Source organism: Pinus tabuliformis, chromosome Q (genome assembly GCF_031772625.1).
Source record: "Pinus tabuliformis cultivar Carrire ecotype Pingquan chromosome Q, CPIR1, whole genome shotgun sequence".
NCBI classification, from domain to species: Eukaryota; Viridiplantae; Streptophyta; class Pinopsida; order Pinales; family Pinaceae; genus Pinus; species Pinus tabuliformis.
The window spans coordinates 115,867,500-115,894,883 of NC_142296.1; the positions used below are offsets into that span (position 1 = coordinate 115,867,500).

Below are 27,384 nucleotides of genomic sequence, written 5' to 3' on the forward strand. Positions count from 1 at the left end.
GATGACTCAACCCAACAGAGAGGTTAGAGCGAAGAAGGGCACTGTACAGTATGTGGGCATGAGTGGGAAAGACAAGGAGATAGAAGCAGACGAATCGGTTATAGAGCCAGAGCCAGAGCCAAAAATAGAACATGGTACCTAGGACCCTCTCAGCGATGTAGATCCAAGAGAGGAGTCCCCATTCATTCTCAAAAAGAGGGTACCTACAATAACTGCGACAGGTGGAAGCAAGAAAGAAAAGGCAAGTAAGACAAATGGTGTTATTTTGCTTGTCCTCGCTGATGGGGACATCAACGCGATCGATGAGAAGGTCTAGGAGGTAATGGCAAAGACTTTCGAAAGAATTGACGATCGTTATAGAGCGATCTTGGTATAGGTTTAGCAGGGTATCACAAAGTTGAAGGCGCTTCTGGAGATAGTGAGACAACCAAAACAGACGACACAACCACTGCAGGTAGAGCGATGAACAGAGACACCCTTTTGCGTTAGTATTTTGCAGATGCCATCTAGAGAAATATGGTTCAAAGCACCAGAGGATGGGGAATGAGCTAAAGCTTGGCAAAATGTCAACATGAACATTGTCGCAATGTCGATTCAGGTACTACATGAATTCCACCAGAGCATAAAAACTGAGCTACATGAGAGGGAAAAATGAACTTCATTCTTGACCAGTCAGGTGGAAAAGGAGAAAGATGAGCTAAAAAGGGAGCTGGAGTAGTTGGCTAAGCACAAATATGAGGTACGATAGAAGTAGCACTAATTATAAAAATTCATTGCAGACACTTGTGGCATAGTTCCGGACGTGGAGGTCCACGAAGAAGAAACATCAGCAGAGAAGGTCCGAAGCTCGCCCCCGCGATCAAAGAATAGAAGAATGAGCTCACAAAGATGAAATCTGAGTATGAAGTGTAGATTTCAGAGTGAAAATAAGGCTGCAGCCAACCATGCAACCAAAAGTACTGGAGCAGAGGGAGAAAGATTTAAATTTTGCGTTGAAAGGCATCTATGACTCACTGGAAGACTGTGGGAAATTACTTGATGAAACGATGCAAATTTGGACCTCACTGTAGGAGGATCCAAACATTTGGAATATCGAGGAAGAGTTACAGGTAAAGAAGAAGCGGCGGGAAGAGATCTTGGCAACTGTGAAGACCCTACCAGTCTCATAGAGGCTTTCCAGCATTACTACGGGAAAGAACCTCTAGAATCAGATAGATGTTCTTCGAAGAAAGGAGAAGATCTTGCAAGAGAGGACTCAGTCGTGGTAGGATGAGGCCCTCAAACGTTCATCGGAAGTGGATGGGAGGCTCAAGGAGTTGAAGAAAAGGGAGCAAGAAGTACTGCAGAAGACTGTTGGTCCAACTACAGATGCATTGGTGGAGGAGCTGTGCCAAGAGGAGAAAACAATAGTTGAAATACTCTATCACTATAATACAGTCTACAATTGAATTGCAGTGAATATCAAGGGAACCATAGCTAAGTGACTTGGGACGAGTCGCGTGTGAGTGTTGGGGGCATGTTGGGTGCAACCCAACTTGGTCCAATTTTGGTCAAAGACTCCACATTTTTAGGAGTGGAGCACACATAGCCGGTGAAGTTCTATTCATCGTGCAATGTGTAGGGGCTTTGGGGTGGGTCAAAACCCCTTAATTTGTAACGGGTATCAGGTTTTAGCCATTTTTTTGTTGAATACATGGTATGTGGACCATGGTTTTTGTAGTGATGTAGTGTATATAAGGACATGTAATAATTTATCAAGGAGGAGAGATCACAAGTGAATTGTGAACATACTTTTTGTCTTTAGTCTGTATTTTTGGGCCTTAAGGCTCCACAGCTAAGTGTACGGAGGCCTGGAAGAGTCTGTAACTGAGTGCGCAAACCACCTGCAACTAGGTGTGCAGGTCAAAGAAGTGTATGTATTGAAGATCCATTTTAATAAAGAATAATATATTTGACAAAGTCTAGTGTATATTTATTCATTATCTTTACTGTTATGCATGTTTTTTATTGAATTATGTGAAAGAATACATGTTTCTCTATTATTTGATATGTCTATGTGATAAGTGAAAATTTGTGAAGTAAATAATCTACGCGAAGTTATTGATGAGACTCATCAATGGTTATATTATGTGGATCTTAATGCACCTCCATCTTACTAAAATAAACTTTTCTCATCATTCTTTACATGTTTTAATTATGTTTTTCTTAATGAGGAGAGTAAAGATGAGATGCCATGTCTAGTGGTCTAATGTGCATTGATTACAGGTTTTGGAGAAAATTTTGGCTAATTAAAGTGCAAGAACTCGAATGGAGACAAGAAATATGGATTCTAGGAGACAAAATCTCCCTTTTTAACTCCTCATTCACTCGAATATTCCTCAATCAATTCTCATCAGCTCAGAGTTGCAAGCAGTCAAGTCATGAAGTTGATTGACAGTCAAGCCAGTGACAGTTGAAGGCTAGTTGATCTCGAGATTAGAGCTAAGCCTCTCTAAATTTAAGGAAGTTGTTGGTAACTTCAGTGTATAAATCAAGAGGCCTAGAGCCTCACTAGGATTCATATTTTTTTTGTTCGAGATAGCTAAGAAATTTTCAAGTTGAAGCATTGTAACCCAGCACTTTTATGTATTTCTGATTTTTTTAATGAAAATGAGCAGCATTCCTTTGATCCAGCACTGAGTTGACTCAGAGACCTGAAGCTCTTGGATTAAGGCCCAACCCTAGAAGCAAAGGTTCCTCTTCTTATATATGTATTCTTAGGTTATCTATAGTTAGTTGTTAAACTGATTTTGGTATTCTTAATTTGCAAGTATTGGTAGATTTAATTAGTTTGCTTCCATTTGTGGATAGTTCTAATAGTAGTATTGTAGTTATAAGAATATATTCTAGAAAGGCTAACACCAATTGGTTTTCACCTCATTTCTCCCTTTCAAGGATCATGGTTTGAGGAACGCTTCTCATACAGCCCAAAAAGACAAAATTCTTGCTTTTTGTGTAATCCAGGGTTTTCTTGCTGTTGTGGGTGAGATCACCCTAGGGTCTTGGGTTGAAAACCCCAGCAGAATAGATGGAAAACAACAGAAAGAAATTCTCAAGCAATCAACATAAATGCTTATTCTACTGAACTGTGTAAGAGTGTGCTTACCCGGATGTCCTACGTTTGAGTAGATCCTACAGGGTGCAAACACTTAGCTTATCTCGATGTCTTTGAAACCTAAAAATTATTCAAATGAAACATATACAACAGTAGAAACATAAAGCATGTTCATGATATTAACTTTAGATAATATAAATGAATGAACAATTACGCATCAATATAAGGTTCATAAACGAATTACAACATAAATCAATGCATAAACATGTTTAATATTGAGAACTGAACAACATTTCTTTATTGAAGTAAGCTACAAGTAAGGTGGAGAAATAGAACCCGAGTCCTTCTCCAGGTCCAAGCGGAACCATCCTCCGGATCCATCCTTTCCCGACCTCAGCAATCTTCCTCCATCACCAACACAAGGATATCTCAAGAAAGATGAAGGATATCTCCAGCAAGGAAACAAGGGTTTCCTGAAACTTTGGGGAGTGCAAGAGGCACAGGGATTTCATCAGAATCAATCAGGGATAATCTCACTATAGTATCAATATCTCCTATCTCCTCCCTTAAGTCCTTCCCATGAGGTTTATTTATACTTCTCCAAATTATTTTTTTTTAGTTGGGAAACAGTTGGGCCATGGGCTATAGGAGGTGAGTAATAGGTAAAACCCGTGAACTTCACTCGAAATTAAGGAATTTTTTTTTAAGTGTTTTAACACGTGTATGCAGGTTGGGTATATGCTGACCCGTGTTTACACACTTTTATCATAGGGAAAAGTAGCTTATAGGGAATAAAACATTGTTTTTTAGATTTTGGACCAAGTTTGGAAGGAAGGGCTGCCCAGGCCATAATCAGAGCATCAGATCTACTAAGAATGATAATTGGTGCTATAACAGATGCCCCCTAATATATGAGGTTAGAACGGGTACATGATGTCCGAAATGTATTAAGTGTATAGAAGGAATCATGCCGAGACTGAGGAGGGGTTCACAAGAATTTAGCCTGCCAAACTAGCAAAAGAGGTTAGAAAGAAAATACTATCTAAGGCGGGCATACCCATGCTCAGAAATAGTAAAGCATGTTTGCATGTCAAGTACAAAAGCAGATCCAATATGCATACAAGTATAAAGGAACTGAAAATACATAATAGATCATCTTATCATAATCAAGAAAGTACATGTCTGAATATCACACATAAAGAGTTGATCAATGATGCTGAAATATGAAGCTGATCACTGAAATCAAGAAACCAATCCAAATAGTACCAAGTCAACATGGTGGAATAAATGGTACTACACTGCAACTCGGGTGCCAACATATAGGATGTCGCTGTAAGGAACTGCAACATATAAGGTGGATGGTGTGAACTAGCAGAAACAGGAGCAACCGACAAGTGAACGAAGACATGTTGATGCAAACCTGAGGTTCTTCACCAACCGTTGTGGTACATTTCTACACAATGGGAATAAATGATCTGAAGTTGCCCATGTGAGAAATAATTTGATTACCGGTAATTGATGTATACCATTAACAAATGCAAGGCTACTCACAGATAATGATGATGAGAGTCAAGGTACCCAGTACAATCTAACAAGTGTGAATAAATGAGTTGTATTTGAAAAATTGGAAGAATCTATCAATCAGGGGACAATGATGTTTTCCCATTGTCGTTAGCGAAGGAATCTGCCACTAATGATTGAAAACCCTAAGGTACTACCAAATGGACTCTATATCTCTTTCTTAGAGCAATGAGATGAAGTCAATGGGAAAAGATCCGCTAGAAGGAAGGCATTAAGGCATCCTTTATCAATCTAGCGCGAGTGTAACCTATAGGCCAATAATGTGGAAGAAATCAGACGAACAAAGATTTAGTAACCCAAACGAAGCACGTTTCCAGCGTACACAAGATGTGATTAGCACACGATAGAAACCCTCTAAACCAGCTAATAATGAAAGCTGACACAGAGGTGAGGAATCCACCAATAGGGTCAAATGGAAACCAAGATATTGCACGAATCCCAATGTGTGATAATTAAAGATGATGTCAAACACAAGGGAAACCACTCAGTCAAATACCAATGATATTGATTGATGCTGAGCACAAGGTAACATATCAATAATGAAAATAGAGCCAGGGTTCGGCTCTAGATCTTCCCTCAAAGCAATTTGTCATAGTCGATAAGAGCAAGACCCGCCAGCAAGAAGTCAATGGAGACCTTCTCAAACCGGCATGAGCAAAGGACCAATAAAGCTAATGTGTTAATGAACATGATGCTGACAATTAGGGATGCCAATTGAAAATTAGATCAAGAGACACTGCAGAGAGGCTGACTTAGGTTTACTTTCCTTGAATAAAAGAAGGACTCAACTATGACTACATGGCAGCATATGATAACTTTGTATAAGTTTGTCACGTAGGAGGCATAAGAAAACTCTCCATATGATTGGAAGAGATAACTAATCGGAGGAGAACTAACTCAATGACAAGGTTAAGGCTCTCCTGAGTCAAAATAATGCCCATCCCAATGGAGGAAAGACTTAGATATATAGAACGCAGATATATAGCCCACATATTAGTTGCAAGTGGATTTCTAGACAATAGCCCATATATCTATAGTAAATAGTACTATAGAAAATAAATTTTGAGCAATATGTAAGCTAATCCTTTATTAAAATATAAATACAAATCCACACTTTTCATAATATTTAATCAAAATATGAAATGAGATACTAAAGAATGCAATGGAGAAAAAACCTTGAGCTTAGATCCAATTTTTGAACATTAAAAAAGAATAATACAAAGTTATTGGTAAGAAATACATGTCTATAAATAAGGGAAAGATGGTGGAAAAATATAATAAAATTGTGACGCATCAATTACTAAAGATAGTCTGTTGATAAATCTATTAATCAATTGGTGTAGTTTTATGAGCTACCTATGTATGATTCAAATCATTAAATACAACATAAGACCAATTCCATATGCGATATATATATGTGTGTGTGTGTGTGTATAGTGTTGATTGGCCTTTAATGAAAGACGACATTATGCTTCCACTTGGAGAATCCTATGATTACAAGGCATGAAAACATATGCATTACATGAAATTGAAACACTTTAAACCACTTCAAATTCTTCTCAAACACAAGCCATAAAATCATAGCAAATAATAAAAATTAGCATACAAATATCAACACTCATCATTTCAAGCAAGATGAAAAAATATACAATTAAAGTGAGATTGAAATTGATTCATGAAAAAATTATTAGATCGTAATTGTGATTTAAATACAAGAAAAATTTCCATTGAAATGAAACAAAACAACTCAACTTTTTTCTTATATAAAGTACTAAACAAACCATATTCAATAGAATAAGTTAAAAGCCAATTTATTGTACAAGTGGTGCATGCATTCAAAGGAAGGCCTATGAGGGTTGCACAATTCACATTTAGGATTTTTGCTAATTAATAGGGGCTAATTCCCGAGGAAACAATGCAAGGAAATAGGGACTTAGGAAAGCCAAATTTTGGTTAAGTATTGGCCTGGGCTTGTCTAGGAAGCTGTGAGATAGATAGAGATAGTGTAGAAGTTGCTCGAGCTTGAGAAAAGAATTGTAATATTATAACATTTTCTTACTAATGCAATATATGGGTAACATGGGTTTTTAGCTGTGGCTTTCCCCAAGAAATCACTGTATAATGTGTTGATTGAATTATTTCTCTTGTACGATTCGTGATTTCGTGATCGTTTAATTGTTTCCACTGATGAGTAGAGTAGATTCAAGTATTTTGTTTTAGTAAATTACAATTAGAAATTTGAATCTACAAGTAATTTCTACAACATCCATTATTAAAAGCCAAATGGAGACAGAGTTGCCACTTTTTTGCTAGGGTAATAAAAACTACATAAACAAGAGTGAAGTTTTAATTACAACCAACAAATACCACCAAAAAGGATAACAATTTAACCTCTTTCGAAGACCATGGCACAAGCACCAACGTGGAGAGGAGAGGACCTATGAATAAAAGAACAACAACTAGGAACAAAGAAAACCACCGTGAAAGATGATAGCAACAACCACAGAATCTCTTCAGTCCCAAAGAAATCCCTGAGAGTATAACCATGCATGGAGGTTGACACATGTGTTTATCCCCTCACCACATTGGACTTCCGCCGCAAGTCAGAATAACAAACATGACCGTCACCACCCTCCACGGTGTCTCTTCTCATCACCTAATACACCAGATCGTTCACATACCATATCTAGAGCAGGATAATTATACCTACCTTCTCCAGAGGTGTCCTTTGTCGAGCCATGATCCGAGAACCTATCCTCTTAATCACACGCATGGGAAACAGGTGGATGGGGTTGAAGATGCCAAGGCCCCCTCATCCAAGAGTCGATCGCTCCCATTGGGGGAATAACTATGATTCATTTGACATAAACTAAACATGGTAACTAAAAAAATCATGCTAAAACATAACCTTAATTAAATTATAATCACTTACAATTAATTATTAAAATTAGAAATTTGAAGTCCATGCTAAAACATAATCATTAATTAAACTATGATCAATTAAAATCAATTATTAAGACTAGAATAATAATTCTAGTCTTATGTAAATAAAATTTGAATATAATTATATTTATCTATATTTTTCTCACTGATAAGCTAGCTAACTGATGCTTTGAGCTAACTGATGCTTTGTGGTAAACTTTTAATAAAAAAAAAAATTGGGATAATGACATAAAAAAGAAGGGAATATGAGATTAAAAGTGATGTATATAAAAAATATAATAAGAAATATGTGAAATTAAAATTATTTATAAAATTGAAAAAATATTTTTAAATATTATATTTTTATTATATATTAATAAGCATATAGTGTGATTTTATTATAAATATACAAAATTAGAATATTATATATTTTATTATATTATCTTTTATATAATTTATTTTTTAATAATTACTTTCTTTTTTTCATCTTCTTATTTCAATATAAAACTTATTAAAATTAATTTTCTTGGCCATAATTATATCCATTTCTAACCATACCAACATTTCATATATTAATGCTTTGTTCTTTAATTAAACAAATTTATTAATTTTAATGTGGATATATTTTAATTTTATTTTTTTGTGAAGTTTGAGCGATTGAATTAAAATTTTGGGTGTGATTTGGATTTATAAGTGTTTTATTTATATACAGTTACTAATTTTTAAGATCAAATAAAAATATATTAACTCAATATAGCCATATTATTTGTATTTACAAAATATTTAATTAATAAAAATTAATTTGAATTATCGATTTACTAGAATGCATTTTTTCCTTAATTTTACTTTTTTATATATAGCTCTTATTATTAATAACTATTAAATATCTTAACTCAACACAACCATATTAACATTAATTAATAAAAATTAAGCAGAATTAGTTTACAAAAAACGCTTTGATTTATTGATTTTCTTTTTATTTTGAATACAAGATGATAACCATGTGATCAAATTTCATGGGTGACATGGGACACATGTCAAAAAAATTGAAATAAAAAACCCAAACTTTTAAGCCAATCACATGGTAACAAATTATATTTTTTTAGTTAAAAAAAATACTTTAATTATTTCTAAAGTTAAACATTAAATATTGTCATAGTCAACATTAAACTATTACTAATTGTCATGATCAACATTAAACTATTATTAATCAATAAGCAAATAGATTACTCTAATTCTACCTTAAGAAGACTAATAAAAACAGAAAATATCACAAATGATAATAACATTCACTATATATATAAGTGCTAAATCAATTATCAATTAATCGATTGGTATAGTTTCATGAACTGGCCAACATAATACCAATGCCATATGCTTCATATGCATAATATATATTTCATCCTTCATATCATATTGACGTTACTCATTTATCATGAATAATTAATCACTTGGTGTTATTTTGTTGAATGATCTATAATTTAATTTAAAGGTGACAACATGCTTCCATCTTACCTATACTATAATTACAAGACATGGAAACCTATTCATTACATTCCATTGAAACAATTTAAACCACTTGAAGCGTTTCCGAAATACAAGCCATAAAATCATATCCTATAACAAAACTGAGCATGCAAATGTCAACCATCATCATTTTAAGCAAGGTGCGAGAATATTTAATTAAAGTGAAATTGCAATTAATTCATGCAAAATGGTTAGATCATAATTGTCATTCAATTACAAGAAAAAAAAAATCACTAAAATGAAATCTAATAACTCACTTTTGTTTAATACTAAGTACTAAGGAAACTACGTTCAAAAGCGTAAGTGAAAAGCCAATCTATTAATATCCCCATTCAAGTCTTTATGTAAACCGTAAAAGCGTTCATAATTCCATATCCTCTTGAAACATAAGAGCTGAAATTAAAGAATTTAAAGCAAGGGAAGGTAAGAGGTGAACAAGTTATTAACACAGCGTAAGGAAAAAATAAATTTGGGGTCACCCATTGTGAGGACTTGGGTTTAGTTTATGGTAAAGTAGGTCCTTTATTATTAAAACAATAGGTGAAATTTCAATTTGATCTACTATTATATTTGGGTATGTACTTGCTATTCAATGTTGATCTACTTAAGTTGCCATCCACTATTGTTTGATGAAGCATCAAGGTTTAAAGGTTAGTTGATTTAGGCCTGGAACATTTAGCACCATTTCAATTTGATGAAATCATTAATCAATGACTCAAATGTATTCTCAAATGAAGTTTTAGAACCATCGCAATTGGATAAAATCATTAAAAAATGAATTAAATGTATTCGCCAACTATTTTTTTTTTTTATCAAGTTCGAGCTAAATAATAACCACGTTAAACTAATTCGCACACCCTAAATTAAAAAGATTAGATTCCTCTATTGTTCCCTAAAGCAAGGGAGGCCATTTCATTTTAAAATGGAATGAATGAATAATTCCACAACTCACATCTAAAAAACAACCTATATCCATCTCATGAGTAATACTTGCAACTCTTCCAATAATCTTTCCAAATACAATGATCCTTTTCTAATTTGCAATTTGATATATTATCTTGAGTTCCAAATTACGAAACACAACTTTTTCAAATATAACTGATCTAACTTGTGGATGATGTTCTGATTATGGGCATGATAAATAGGTTCACTTGGATGGCTCTATCTCATATTTTTGTCAGATTCAGGAATGCTACGGGGCTCTTTATGAAGCTACAGACGTCTATCATTTTATATGGTAGTTGCATGCTAGAGGATATTTCTTACACCAAGAACTTATTTGGTATTGGTGCAGAGATATTGCAGGGAGCATGAAATACTTGGGATATAATATAAAACCCAACAAATACAAGTTTAATGACTGGATGTGGTTAGTGGATAGGTACTATAAAAAGATTTCAAGGTGGGAGAAAATATGTCTTTCACTGGGGGGACGTATTATTCTCTCACAATATGTGATTACATAGTTGGGTGTGTATTGGGCTCATCTATATTGTATCCCGAGTTCCATCATCAAGAAACTTAATAGCATCATGGAAAAATATATCTGGTCGGGTGGTATCTCTAAACATAAATATCATCTCGCTAAATAAGCCACTATCACTACTCCAGAAAGAATGGGAGGGTGGGGTATACTGGATTTGAGGCTATTTGGATGGGTGATGTTACAAAAACACTGTGGAGGGGTATCTTTGGAGGTAGCATATGGGGTAGGATTATTCGACACAAATATTTAAAGGACATGGATTTCCTTGTTTGGATGCATTGGGACCTCATAGGGACTACCTCGGGGTCTGCCATATGACGCAGTTTCAATAGGATCAAACACGGTTTCCTATAGAATTTATGCTAGGCTTTTGGTTCTGGACATCGGATTCTGATTGGCCAAGACAAAATTCTGGGTATTAGAAGCAACTTTACTCTCAAAGATGAGCTCATACATTGCATACGCAGTAGGGGTATTTTCTATTAGAACCAGGCCATCTCTACATGGAATGGACACTATCCTATCTGGAAAAGGTTGGATGAGATGGGTCTGAAAGGTCTGCTTGCAGGGGAATGTGAGCAGATTAGAACCGTATTGAAATGGGTTGGCATAAGATGGGAGGTTGGCGGAGATCGGATCGCTTGGCGGGGAAAGATGAAGGCTGGTAGCATGGTTGTGGCGGACATATACAATACCTTTTGTTTGCAAGGGGCACACAATAATGAGGCATGTGACTTTTATAAATTGTAGAAAACAAAAATCCATATTAAGATCATATTATTTGTATGGCTTGTTTGGAAAAACAAGAACTTGACATGGGAAAATCTATAAAAGAGGAACTGGAAAGTGTCAGGAGTATGTGCCTTGTGGAGGGGAGCGATGGAAATTAATAAACACATATTCCTCACATGCCCGATTTCTATGAAGATTTCATGCTATATTGCCTATGATATTGATTTCCCACTCAAAAATTTCTCTAACATCTCGGAATGCTTAAGCCTGGAGCAAACAAAATACATTATGGCAGACTATTCCATTAACTTTCTTTTGGGAAATATGGTGATGGTGTAACAAGATTATCTTTGAAAATTTTAGGGAACATGCAACTCAAGTTATAGATCACATCAATGGTTGGTATCATTTTTCAAAGGACAACAGCAAGGGCCCCATGCGTACTATTTCTAAGAAGCATGGACATGGGGATATATACCCAACGACATTTTTTGAGGGAGCGACAGAAAGGGAAATTTTTGGATGTGGTTTTTGGATCAGAATATCGAAGGAACAGGAATTCTGGGTACACTGGGGTGTTGGTCGAGGTACAAATATGAAAGCTGAAATTATTGCATTATGGGACCTCCTCTTTTTCACTTCATATTTGGACATCCCTTCTATCCATATATTTGGGGACTGAATGGCTATCATTGATCATATTCAGGGGTAATATCAATATTAATCAACCACATCTACATGGATGGCTCAATCAGATTGGGAATATATGGGGCTCCCTTAGTGACTACACAATCCAGCACATTGGGAGGGAATACAACCAAAATGCAGACAAGCTGTCTAAGATGGGATTATTGGATACATTGGATGGGATGCATATAGAGATAAAATTGGGCGACAAATTTTTGGATAAGGGGATTTTACCACTCTCAGGATAACATATCTATGATATGCCTCTTTTATTTTGCTTGATGGCGTATTGTCATGATCTTTTGTTTTTTTGGCATGGATGAATTACTATATGGGAGCACTGACAACTGCTATGTTGTGAAGTATAAGACTTTTTTATATAATGCAATTTACTTTTTTCATTATAAAGATCGATCTATATATTAATATGCTTAATTGTAATGACTATACTTCTTTTAGACAAATGTACTGGTTTATACTTTATATATAAATTTAATATTTTTCTTACTGAGAAAAAAGAAAAACAACAACAAAACAAAAAAACTAAAAAAACTTATCCTCACCAATGTAACCCCAGTGAACTATGATTCTAATGAAATCTAACTTATGCTCACCAATGTAACCCTAGTGAATTATGATTCTAATGAAATTTAGTTTATTGAATAAAGTAACCTAAAATTAATCTATTCAATTCCTAATTTTATCACTAATTCTTAAGTTCTATGAATAAAAAACACATATAAAAAGGGGAGGTGCTACACGTGTGCAGAGCTTTTATGACGATTATCAATGTAATTCAATTGCAATCAATAAGTAAAGAGGTAGCTTATCTATTTGTGTTGATCCATTTTCATTAGAAATTATTAGCCATTCAACAATCTTTAAGGTGTTCCCTTCCTCGAAGGTCATATCAAACGACCACTCTCTATATCTATAGAGTGCATGTAGGATGTGGTATTTACTTGTGTTTATCCAAATTTTTATTAAAAAAGATCAGCCATTGAACCGTTTTGATTCTGTGTCCTTTCTAAGAAGTCATATAAAACTACCACCATTTCTAGGAAGTCTTTGAATTTATTTTTTAAATACAAGTAAAATATAGAGCATATTTTGAAGGATGAGTGTCACGATTTATTCCCAATGAACATCAAAAACAAACAAATACATGATCGGTGTAATAAAACGTAAAGGAAGGAAAATTACAAGTGACTCGTTGTGAAAAAATATTAGTCGCATGAATTGAATCTAATTAAAAATCTAAATGACTTCCAAAAGGATTGCGAATCTCAACCTGTTCATACAGTTCTTTATTTTTATCTTGATGGTTGATTTGGGTGATAAAAATTTAACTGACTTCCAAAAGGATTTGCCAATCTCAACCTGTTCGTACAATTTTTTTGGATGGTTGATTTGGGTGATATTTTAAAATCAAATAAATAAAATTGAGGTAATGAGATAAATAAAATAAGATTTAAAATTAAGTTTCTAGGATGTGGTTTAATGGTTTGGGTAAGGAAGTTTACTCTATATAAATCATGTGATCTAATTTCCTGAAATTTAGTCTCCATATCATGTGGTCCAATTCCCTGAAATTTATCATGTGGTCCAATTCCCTGAAATTTAGTCTCCATAAGTCCTGTGGAATTAATAAATCATGTGATCCAACTCCCTGAAATTTAGTCTCCATATCATGTGGTCCAATGCCCTGAAATTTAGTCTCCACAAGTCCTGTGGAATTAATAAATCATGTGATCCAACTCCCTGAAATTTAGTCTCCATATCATGTGGTCCAATCCCCTGAAATTTAGTCTCCATAAGTCCTGTGGAATTAATTAATAAATCATGTGATCCAATTCCCTGAAATTTAGTCTCCATATCATGTGGTCCAATCCCTTGAAATTTAGTATCCATAAGTCCTGTGGTTTAATTCCAGAGAAGATTATGTATACTTGAAAGCTACTCCAAACCAGATTTCTTAAATTAAAAAAAAAAAATAAGATTTAAAAAATAACTAGGTATATTTCCTAAATCTATAATCTAAGCTAATTGATACTGCGGTGCAATGAAATTCAATAGCCGGCGCAAATCAAATTAAGCACGTTGATACTACTGCCCAATGATATTCAATAGCTGGCGGAAATTCCTGGAAGTACCATCACAGTTTTTCTAAATAGGGAAGATTTATCGTATTCGTGAAAATAGATATTATATATCTTTTCTTCGGCCCGAAGAAAACACACTTTCATTGAAAATTGGAATCCATTCACATAGTTGTCTTTCCACACGGCGTTTCTGCATCCATAGCACGCTGGTTGTGACATGAATGATGGCGAAGTGTGCCTCCTCCCAAGTTTGGTCTTCTGATTAAAGAAACTCTTTCCGCTCGATGTTTCTGCGTCAACAATACTTTCTTTCAAGTCCGTACGTTCCCACGTTGAAAAATGACTAAATTTATTTAATTCCAAAACATTTTTTAAATTCATAATCTAATTAAATTAAATTAAGGTAATTGATACTGCGATGCAATGAAATTCAATAAATTAAGCACGTTAATACTACTGCCCAATGATATTCAATAGCCAGCGGAAATTCCTGGAAGTACCATCACAGTTTTCCTAAATAGGGAAGATTTATCGTATTCGTGAAAATAGATATTATATATCTTTTCTTCGGCCCGAAGAAAACACACTTTCATTGAATTGTCTTTCCACGCTGGTTGTGACCTGAATGATGGCGAAGTGTGCCTCCTCCAAAGTTTGGTCTTCTGATTAAAGAAACTCTTTCCGCTCGACATTTCTGCGTCAACAGCATGCTGATAGTAACATCAAAACGAAGTGCGCCTTGTCCGTTTAAAAGTAGAGGAGAGAGTCAAGTTAACGTAGCAATTGCAAGCAATCAAATGTAAAGAGTTGATAAAGGTTTTCATGTTTGGAATTTATTTATAACTTGATTTTGGCGTTACCGTTATATCTGCGTTGTGAAATAGGCCATAGAGTTCTGATGGATATTTTTTTTTATTTGTTTGGAGAAAATACCATAAACCAAGTATTCAAGCACACAGAGGCAATGCTCTGTTTTACCTCCACAGGATTTTTGTGCACAGACAGATTAAAAGAATTTCATGAAGAAACAGAGTATTTCACCACCATTAAAAACATTCTATTCATTAAAACCTGATGCAAAGATTTACCACTGTAAAATCCCTTTTATATTCACTGCTGTGAAAAACAACAACTTACTGCTGTAATAAAAGTTTACATAAGTTTTCTGCTGTAAATAATAATAACACAGGTTTACAAAAATCGCTCCACCATTTCCTTCATGCACTGCTGTGCAAAACCACACATGGTTTTTCCCTACACCAAAAATTACATCATCTGGTTCTATATCTTTTACACACTGCTGTGTATCACTCTTCAATTTCATTACATCGCACTGCTGTGCATTACCATACCTCTTCTACATTACAATACACACACACACAAAAAATTACATATATGTTCATGGCAATAAAAAAAAACTTACATACGTCTCCACTTGCCATGCTTCCGTAAAAATAAAAGGACAATAAAATTAAATGTTTTTATCAGGCTTTACTTGTGCCCATACTCCCGCTGAAACAAAATTAAAAACTTCATCAAAACTTACCAACCCACAGTAAATAGCATTTACTGTTTTACTGACATTTACTGGCGGTAAGTGAAAAACTTTTACTTCACGTATAATTCATTTAATGCTGGCCCATACTTCACCCTTTGACTTTAATTAGATCGCATCGCAAAATCCATTTAATCGGAACACAAAGTTGGGGCACACACATATGTTGCGATCTGCGATATGCGATCGGATCGCATCGCAAATAAACTCATGTTAAAGACCCCGACCCTATGATATTGCCGATAGCGATGTGCCGATGCGATATCGGCGATCGCTCATCGCAAACACAAAAGCTCCTTTATAATTCCTTCACTTCGACTTTGCCGATGCGATATCGGCGATCGCAGTTGAAATTATATTTTCAACACTCCCCTTTAATTTCAACTGTCGGGCATTCAATCATACCCAAACACTTTCTTAAAAATTCAAAGCTCTTCTGATCCAATGGCTTTGTCAAAATGTCTGCTACCTGTTCCTGAGTGCTGCAATGTTGCAAACTGATTTCTCCATTGCTTACCAATTCTCTGATGTAGTGAAACCTTGTATCAATGTGTTTCGTTCTCTTATGAAACACTGAATTCTTTGACAATGCAATAGCTGAGCTATTGTCACAAAAGATGACTGTCGCTTTTGCCTGCTCTTGGCCTAAGCTTCTCAACATTCTTCTCATCCACACTGCTTGACATGCTGTTGCTGTAGCTGCCACATATTCAGCCTCTGCTGTAGACAATGCTACAATGGACTGCTTCTTAGAAGCCCATGAAATGGCTCCTGAACCCATATGAAAAACATAACCGGAAGTGCTCTTCCGATCATCTACACTTCCAGCCCAATCGCTATCAGTGTAACCAATTAAATCTGAACTTTCTGAGACACTATATAATATGCCAAACATTTTGGTACCTTTGACATACCTCAAAATTCTCTTTGCTGCCTGCCAATGTGCCTCCTTTGGCCTCTCCATGAACCTGGAAATTAAACTAACAGCATACATTAAATCAGGCCTAGTTGCTGTTAAATACATAAGGCTGCCAACAATACTTTTATACAAGCTAGGATCAAAATCCTTGCTGCTGTCCTCTCTGCTGAGCTTTAATCCCGTCACTGTGGGAGTGATTGCTGCCTTGCATTCTTCCATCTTAAATCTGCCCAAAACTTGATTTACATATTTTGCTTGAGATATGAAAATTCCTTTTTCATTTTGATCTACTTCTATGCCTAAGAAGTATCTCAAGAAACCCATGTCAGTCATTTCAAATTCATCCTTCATGACTGATTTAAAATTTTTAATGAGCTGATCGTCATTACCTGTGAAAATCACATCATCAACATACAAAACAACAATTAAAATCTTACCATCCTTTTCTTTGATGTAGACTGTGGGTTCTCCTTCACACTTGTCGAATTCATTATCCAATAGATATGAATCTATCCTGCTGTACCATGCTCTTGGCGCTTGCTTCAGCCCATAAAGAGCTTTCTTCAATTTGCACACTTTGTGCTCTTCACCTTTCTTCTCATATCCGAGAGGCTGTTCCACATAGACCTCTTCCATTAACACTCCATTTAGGAATGCTGATTTCACATCCATTTGGTAGACTTTCCATTTGTTTTGAGCTGCTATGGACAGCACTGCTCTCACGGTTTCCATTCTTGCAACCGGTGCGAAAGTCTCCTCATAATCTCTCCCATATTGCTGCTTGTACCCCTTGACAACCAGCCTTGCCTTGTGCCTTTCTATCTTGCCTTCAGCATTGCTCTTGGTCTTGTAGACCCATTTCACACCAATGACTTCTTTGCCTTTTGGTAACTCAACCAAATCCCATGTTTTGTTTCTCTCTATGGCATTCATCTCCTCATCCATAGCTTCTATCCATTTCCTATCTTTGATTGCTTCCTCGAAATGAATAGGATCATCAACATGACAAAACAAGGCAAATAAGGAATTCATTCCTTCATCATAAATTTCACTTAGATTTCTAAATTTCTTACCTCTTTCACTTGGTGTGCAAGTGCTTGAAGATGCACTTGAATTTCCTCCTTGTGGTGTGCTTGGAGAAGCACCCTCATTTATCCTCAATGGTGTACCTTGCTGTCCTTGTGTTGTCCTCAATGGTGTCCCTTGCTGTCCTTGTGTTGGCGCTGCTGTTTGGGGATGTATTTCAGCCACCTCCTCATCATCTTCATCATGAGACAAACAGTTTTTAATGTTCACTGTTTTCTCTATGCTTCCATCCCAAGCTTCCTCTTCAATGAATTGAACATCCCTGCTGACAAAGAACTTCTTGGTAGATGGAATGTACAGCCTGTAGGCTTTGGATTCATCACTGTATCCAATGAAGATGCATTTCTCCCCTTTGCTGTCCAACTTCCTCCTTAGCTGATCTGGTATGTGTGCATAGGCCACACACCCAAAAACTCTCATGTGGGTGACTCCTTGCTTTCTCCCACTCCATGCCTCTTCTGGCACCTTGTTCATGACTGCTTTTGTAGGACACCTGTTCAATATATAAACTGCACAATGTACAGCTTCAGCCCAATACTCATTTGGCAAATGCTTTGCCTTCAACATGCTTCTTGCCATATCCATGATGGTCCTGTTCTTCCTTTCAGCAACTCCATTTTGTTGTGGGGTGTACCGAGTTGTAAACTGTTTATGAATTCCATTTTCTCTACAGAATCTTAGGAATTCCTTGGAGATATACTCACCTCCTCTATCAGTTCTCAAAACTTTAATGTGCAGCCCGCTTTGGTTTTCAACAAATGCCTTGAAGTTTTGGAATTTCTCAAACACTTCACTTTTGTTTTTAAGAAAATATATCCAAGTCTTTCTTGTACAGTCATCAATGAATGTTAGGAAATATTGGCTGCCAGCTAATGATGGAGCTTGCATTGGTCCACATAAATCTGAGTGGATGATCTCTAAGGGTGTCTTTGCCCTTATGCTCTTCCCTGATGGAAAACTTTCTCTGTGTTGTTTTCCCAAAATGCAGCCTTCACAAAGGCTGTCCGGCTTCTCTATCAATGGCAATCCTTTCACCATTCCTTTCCTACTCAACAAATTCAGACCTCCAAAATTGAGATGTCCAAATCTCAAGTGCCACAACCAATTCTCATCCTTTGGCACGCTTTGGAAAGCCTCTTGGGTAACTGCTGCAATTTCTCCTTTGTTTTTCAAGTCTGCCCGGATCCGGAGAGGGAACATCCTGTTCCTTGTCATCTTCACTTCAGCAATGCATCTTTTGCTGGGTGGTATGTCCATGATGGTGCACACATCATTTACAAAATGAACATTGTAACCCTTTTGGATAAGCTGTCCAACACTCAATAGGTTACATCTCATTCCGGGGACATAGTAGACATCTGCTATGGTTTTCTTTTCTCCTTGTTTTGTAAATATTTTTACCTCCCCTTTTCCCATAACAGACACTTTACTATCAGTTCCTAATGTGACCTCTGATTTCAAGTTTTGATTTAAGGCTGAGAAGAGGGCTATGTTTCCTGTCATATGGTTGCTGCAACCTGAGTCTAAAAACCATATGTCTTCACTATGAGTTTCGGCCATGTTACAAGCTAACAGGACATTTTCTTTACTGTTGTTTTCTCTTGTAACATTTGCATTCTGTCTGCTGTTCATATCATGATGTTTCTTTCTACAATCACTAGCATAATGTCCATACTTTTTGCAATAATAGCATTGAACATTAGATTTATCATACCTTTGTCCTTGAGCATGATGTTGTCCTCCTTGTTGGCTGCTGCCCTGACCTTGGTTCTGATTTGGATTGCTGCCTCTTCCTTGTGCATTTGATGGATTGTTTCTTCCACCTCTGTTCTGGCTTCTGCCTCTTCCTCTTTTGCTTCCTCTGCCTTGACCTCTTCCTCTTCCAAAGGACATCTGGGTCTTGAAGGCTTGCTCAAGAGATGAGTTTTCATTCCTACTCAACCTCTGCTCATGTGTTATCAGTGATGCATGTAGCTCATCGACTGAATAACTTGAGAGATCCTTTGTCTCTTCGATGGTGGTGACTATGGCATCAAACTTTGAGGGTAAGACCCTCAATATTTTCTCCACAATCCTTCTATCTTCAATAGTTTCTCCATGAGTTCTCATTTGTGTGATTACACCAATCACATGAGTGAAGAATGAGTCAATGTTATCTGACTCCTTCATGTTCAAGTTCTCAAAATCCTTTCTCAGCAATTGTAGTTTTGCTGTCTTCACTCTCTCCATGCCTTGATAGACTGTCTTAAGGGTTTGCCATGCTTCATTGGCTGTCTTAGCTGCTGCTAACCTTGGAAACATACTCTGGTCTACTGCTAGATACAACAACACACGCGGTTTTGAGTCCTTCTTCCTATTGTTCTTCAGCAGATCCTTCTCTCCCTGAGTTAATGCATTGAACTCAGTTTCATCTGCTGGTTCTTCAAAACCTTCCTCAACTATTTCCCATAAGTCTTGGGAAGCAAGCAGGGCTGTCATAGTTATTGACCAGTAGTCATAGTTCTTCCCATTAAACTGTGGGAGCTGGGTGTTAAACAAACCCATACCAATGCTTGTGCTGGCCATTCCTTGTATTCTGATCTATGCCTCTAAATCCTTGACTGTGTGTTTAAAACAAATCACTGCTTCTTCAGCAACACAAAAAAAAATTTTGAAATACCTGAATCCTTTGATGTCTGAGTCTTCTGTCTGCCTGAGAAGTTTTGGTGCAGCAACAACCTTCTCCCTTCAGCTTCTTGAACACCTTCAAGAGCCTAAGCCTGCTCTGATACCACTGATGGATATTTTTTTTTATTTGTTTGGAGAAAATACCATAAACCAAGTATTCAAGCACACAGAGGCAATGCTCTGTTTTACCTCCACAGGATTTTTGTGCACAGACAGATTAAAAGAATTTCATGAAGAAACAGAGTATTTCACCACCATTAAAAACATTCTATTCATTAAAACCTGATGCAAAGATTTACCACTGTAAAATCCCTTTTATATTCACTGCTGTGAAAAACAACAACTTACTGCTGTAATAAAAGTTTACATAAGTTTTCTGCTGTAAATAATAATAACACAGGTTTACAAAAATCGCTCCACCATTTCCTTCATGCACTGCTGTGCAAAACCACACATGGTTTTTCCCTACACCAAAAATTACATCATCTGGTTCTATATCTTTTGCACACTGCTGTGTATCACTCTTCAATTTCATTACATCGCACTGCTGTGCATTACCATACCTCTTCTACATTACAATACACACACGAAAAAAAATTACATATATGTTCATGGCAATAAAAAAAAACTTACATACGTCTCCACTTGCCATGCTTCCGTAAAAATAAAAGGACAATAAAATTAAATGTTTTTATCAGGCTTTACTTGTGCCCATACTCCCGCTGAAACAAAATTAAAAACTTCATCAAAACTTACCAACCCACAGTAAATAGCATTTACTGTTTTACTGACATTTACTGGCGGTAAGTGAAAAACTTTTACTTCACGTATAATTCATTTAATGCTGGCCCATACTTCACCCTTTGACTTTAATTAGATCGCATCGCAAAATCCATTTAATCGGAACACAAAATTGGGGCACACACATATGTTGCGATCTGCGATATGCGATCAGATCGCATCGCAAATAAACTCATGTTAAAGACCCCGACCCTATGATATTGCCGATAGCGATGTGCCGATGCGATATCGGCGATCGCTCATCGCAAACACAAAAGCTCCTTTATAGTTCCTTCACTTCGACTTTGCCGATGCGATATCGGCGATCGCAGTTGAAATTATATTTTCAACAAGTTCAGCAGGGCCCAGCAACAACATGGCATCCCATCGAAGGTCCTTCTGGCAGGTAAATAGTACTGAATAGATGAAAACGAAATTCCTGTCCAACAAGAAATTTCCATGTATATGCCCAGCAACAACATGGCATCCCATCGAAGGTCCTTCTGGCAGGTAAATAGTACTGAATAGATGAAAACGAAATTCCTGTCCAACAAGAAATTTCCATGTATATTCTTTGCTCTTTCAGATCGCTATGGAAGCCCATAAAATGGCCAAGCCGAGATCATGTGAGTAAGAGGCTCGAGGTACTCTTAGTTTAATATTTCTTTGCGGGGTTTCCTGGTTTCTTGAAAATGGAGGTCTTGTCGAATTTGGGGTCGATCATGGCTTCCGTGATATTCATATGGACCATGGCCAGGGAATATGTTCCCCCAGAATTTTATGATTTGTTTTCAAAGTGGACGCACAGGGTCATAGGGATAATGTCTCCTTACATCTCAGTTATGATAGAGGAGAACGATGGGATGAAGGTGAGCGAAGTTTACGAGGCAGTGCAGACTTACCTGAGCGTAAGGTCCTCTTCGGCCGCAAAGAGATTAAAGCTGAAGAAGCCGAAGAATAACAAGGAATTTACGTTCAGCATGGACAGAAACGAGCAGATCGCAGATGCATATGAGGGTATCAATGTGTGGTGGATGTTTTACAGTAGAGAGTCCAAACAGACGGTCTTATTCTCGTGGGACACAAACACCGACGAGAAACGCTATTACGAGTTGACATTCAACAAGAAACACAAGAAAAAGATATTCGACGAGTATCTTCCTTACGTCATGGAAGAAGCGAAAACACTGGAGATTAGAAGCCGGTACCGGAAGATTCACACCAATAAATCTGATTCCAAGGACTATGAATTCCGGAACAGGGTGTGGACGCCCGTTGTGTTCGATCATCCTTCGACTTTCGAAACTTTGGCTCTGGAACCAGAGGTGAAGGAGGAGATCGTGGAAGACCTCAAGAGATTCATGAGGGGAGAGAAGTATTACAGACAAGTTGGGCGGGCGTGGAAGCGGGGTTATTTGCTCTACGGTCCCCCTGGAACGGGCAAGTCCAGTTTGATTGCCGCCATGGCAAACTTTCTCGAGTACGACATCTACGACCTGGAGCTGACCCAAGTGAAGAACAACACAGAACTCAGAAAGCTTCTCATCTCCACCACAAATAAATCCATCATCGTAATAGAAGATATCGACTGTTCTCTCGATCTCTCAGACCGCAAGAAGAAGAAGAAGAAGCAACAACAGAAAGAGAAGTCATCTGATTCCGGGAAGCCGAAGGAGAGCGAAGCGGACGACGACAGCAAAGTGACCCTTTCCGGAGTTTTGAACTTCACGGACGGTTTGTGGTCGTGTTGCGGAAGCGAGAGATTGTTCGTTTTCACTACCAACCACATCGACAGGCTCGACCCCGCGCTTCTCCGGTCTGGTCGAATGGACAAACACATTCTGCTCTCATTCTGCACTTTTGGAGCATTCAAGATTCTCGCCAGCAATTATCTCTCCATTGCAGACCATGAGCTCTTTCCCGACATCCAAGATGTGATGGAGGCCGCTCAGATGACACCTGCAGATGTAGCTGAACATCTAATGAAGATGGCTGACCATCCCACCACTGCCCTCGAAAACCTAATTGAAGCTCTTCGCGAGGCCAAAGAAAGAGCCGCTAGTGCCGCTTTGAAGGGTATGTCAGAAGAAAGTACTTCCGGGACGGAAGGCCAAGTATGATGTCAGCAAACATTCAGTTAGGTTATCTGCAGTATTCAGAAGATATTATACATATATTATATCAGAATAATGGTGAGAAGTAGCAACGTAGAAGATAAGATTAAGTAATTGACTATTAATAATGATATCACATGCTATATCATACCTATGACAGGTGCAATGTGATGTTATATTTTATGAGTGGGGAGGTTCAATATGTTTATATGCTGTGTAAGATTGTATACGTTGAACTGTGTGAGATTGTGATGTTATAATATAGATATTTTATCGTTCCATACTTATCATATGTATGCAGCAATAAAACCTTAATTTCTTTCAAGTCCGTACGTTCCCACGTTGAAAAATATGTGCATCCCAAAGTGGTAGTCTCATCAGCATTCAAATTTGTTAAGAAAATTATGGAAATTTAAGTGAGGTTTTATAAAATTTGGCAGGAATTTTTGTAAAGAAAATTAAAGAAATTTTAATGAGTTTTTATTAAAATTTAGTAGGAATTTTTGTAAATCTAAATTATAAAAATTAAATTTCTAAATTTTAAATATTATAAAAAAATTTAATAATACTGAATCTATTTCTATTATTAAAAACACATTCAAATATTCCTACTGCAAGATTTTTTGAATTTTTCTAAATTCCACATAAAAATAACTATCACAAAAAATTTACCACCTCACCTCATAAACGAGCATACAAAGGAGACGGTTGAAAAAGGAAAATTGAAAAACGTCATGTGAAATTTAATGCATCATTACATTATATTGTCCTGTTAAATTTTTACGAAATAAATTAATAAAATTAAAAGATAATATGGAATTTTATTAGTATAAGTAATTAATATTTAATAAAACTATTGACAAAAATACATCAAAAAGATGAAAAAAAAAACAAAAACAAAAAAATTATCCAAATATTTTACTCATTGGTTATCTCTTAAACCCCCTAGTGTTAAAAATAATCTCTTTTGTTAAGAAAAATAACTTTATTTTATTAGAGAGAGAGAGTGTGTGTGTGTTATTACACCATATTAAAGAAATAAGAGAAATTTTGTTTTGGCATTACCAGATATTTTTTATGGCTTATACAAGTAATTTGACACACACGCAAGGACTAGTACTACATGTTAGCAAGCACTATGAGTTTTGGCCCATAAAGATTATGAACATTTTTTAGGAGTAAGGATGATGGATGAATGACTCTCTTTCTTCTATACAATTGTTTGTAGCATTTCTATTGACTTCATTACAGCCTATATTGAATTATGTCAACCTGAATTCTTCCATACCACGCTCTTAAGAATTTGAAATTCACACATGATTCATTGAGGGACTCACATTACATAATATTTTGTTCAAATGTCTTGGTGATGTGCCATTTTCATAGAAGGGGTTATCAAAAGATACTCCATGGATTGACCTTTTAAATCATTTTGTAACCTATAAAATACTATAATTTTTTTGCAACCAATGATGAGATCATGGAAGAAGAGATATGTATGGAATTTCTTCTTCTAATACATATAAAAGAAAATTTAGATAGTTCTTATAAAATATATTTTAAAATGATACATCAAAGAATTTTCATTTTTCTTTTTACATGTTGACAAGGGGTGACCAGCTGACAAAGTTTTAATAATAACATTTTCCTTTGGTATTTGATTGAAGTTCTTCCAAATATATATTAATGTAGATTCATAGGTATATCTCTAATATAACATAATTTTAAAATATTTTTGAACTAATATGTCAAATTGACTAAGGAACACTTTCATAGAAGAACTATTTTGTATTTCCATCTTGGAGTCACCAATAGTTACTCATTTTGGCACATTTTTTTCAAGTGATATCTTATTAACATGATTATGAATTTTGGAAATTTGATTCATGTACATATCGCCATTAAAAATAGTCTTTAAAAACATAAAAATGATATGTCAAATAGGCTAATAAATAGTCTAGTAGGTAGAGTGTTAATAGTGCAAATTTTAGGATAGAAATTCACTAATTTGGACACAAGTTTTTCATATTATAATAAGATGGTGATTCAAGATGGACAAAAACTAGATTAAAAGAAATATATACTTTTTTCTTTTTCTCTTTCTTGAGAAAAAAATTGAGATTTTTATTAAAACAAGGAATATATGCCTTATAATCTGTCTTTAAAATTCATTTATTTAGTCGCTCAAAATACAATTGTCCTAGCTATGTTTTTATTAAATTCATCAATTTAACTTGATATCTGAATTTGAGAAAAAATATATTCCTCCTAAAATTTAGTCTAGGTATGTGATATTTTATTGTGAGTCTATAATTCCTAGTGTAATTCTTTGCTAGATTAAAAATATAAAATACCTAATTCCTATATTTTATAAAATGGCCTACATAAAATCTCTAGGAAATACAACTTCAAAACAAAATTTATAGGTGATTTATAGCAACTAGTTGCATGTCTAATAAGAGAAATATATTTATTAAAGTATAATTTTGTTATTTTAGATTTTTTATGGGTGTTTTTATCCAATGTGGGTAGTATTGTATTGTATCAAAAATATCATTGACCCAAATCATAAATTCTAAGATATTAATAAATCATTGTAAGCTCATTTTTATGTGCATGCTCAAACTTAGGAATTGTCATTTGTAAAGCTTTAGGAAATCTTCCAATTTTTATGGTTCATCAACACAACACATAACATACCTTCTTGAAATTGAATAAAATGACTTCCTTGTATATCCTATTAGAGTGGAATCCTCATTCACCCATGTTTTCTTTCTTTTACCAATTTTCCTGAAAGGAGGTTAGTACTTTGGGTGCCTCTTACTACACCATCAAAATATTATGTATATCTAAATTAACTCATGCATCTATGTAAATGAATACCATTATGTATGAGATCCCATAGAGAGGGTAATCAACATCTCCTCTTTGCTCATCCCTATACCACCTCTTGTCTAAATCCTAGTGCAAGTAGTACTTATTTGTGCCTTTGGCACCAACACCAAATGATAGTATGTTTAATTAGCTCATTATTTAACAATAATAATAACCAAATAGATTATCCACTAAGTTTTCAACCCTAAATCCAAATGCTTGCAAGATGTTATGCATTATATGTGCTTACTCTAGGTTCCTCATGTACTATTAATTTTTTATCACGCTCTTAATGAATTGGCAATTCATATACCTATAGAATCAAACATGCTTGAACTGAAACACATTTTCATAGATCAAAATCTTATAAAGACTAATTATTATTGGTAATAAAATAAAATGATTAAGTTGTGCAATTCAAAAAAACATGGATAAAAGCATAATTGAAAAAATAATATGTTCCTTGGAGTGAATTCCATGTCCTAGAATATGGCATTAATTCTAAACTATAATAGCATAAACCGAATCAAACCATGCATTATACCAAAAACTGTTAAATTATTATTTACATTAGAAGAAGATCTCATGAAATTTTGTGCCATGTCATGATAATTTGGATTATTTTCCGCTAAGCATTCTATAGATAGAATAGATATTTTACTCTCTTTTGTACATGAACTTACATGAAATAGAAATAAAAAACACCTCTATATAAATTCAATTGATGTTGAAATATTCTAAAGTGGTTACAACAACACATAAGTAAACTCATAAATAGTTTCAAGATTCTACATCTAACATGGTTGTCGATGATGGTCCTAAAGTGGTTACAACAACACATAAGTAAACTCATAAATAGTTTCAATATTCTGCATCTAACATGGTTGTCGATGATGGTCCTAAATCCACAACATAATTAATTATTAGAATATAAAATAAAAGAGATTCAGATTATTAATTAAATTGGATCTACAACCCATGGATCTATAGCATGTGGATATGTAGCCCATAGATTGGTTGAAACCCATAGATTGCATGCAATTAGATATGTAGAAAATTGTTTGTAGCAACCACATATATCTATAGTAAATATTTCTATAGAAAATGGATTTGTAACAATATGTAAGCTAATCCTTTATTCAAATATAAATACAAATCGACACATTCATAATATTTTATCAAAAAATGAATTGAGATACTAAAGAATGCAATAGAGAAAACACCATGATCTTAGATCCAACTTTTGAACCTTAAAAGG

General features: G+C 35.4%; 1 pseudogene; it reads left to right on the forward strand.

Moving 5' to 3' along the window:
• The first annotated feature begins 21,748 nt into the window (after positions 1–21,748).
• LOC149218507 (AAA-ATPase At3g28510 pseudogene) lies at positions 21,749–23,491 on the forward strand (annotated as a pseudogene).
• Positions 23,492–27,384: the final 3,893 nt, after the last annotated feature.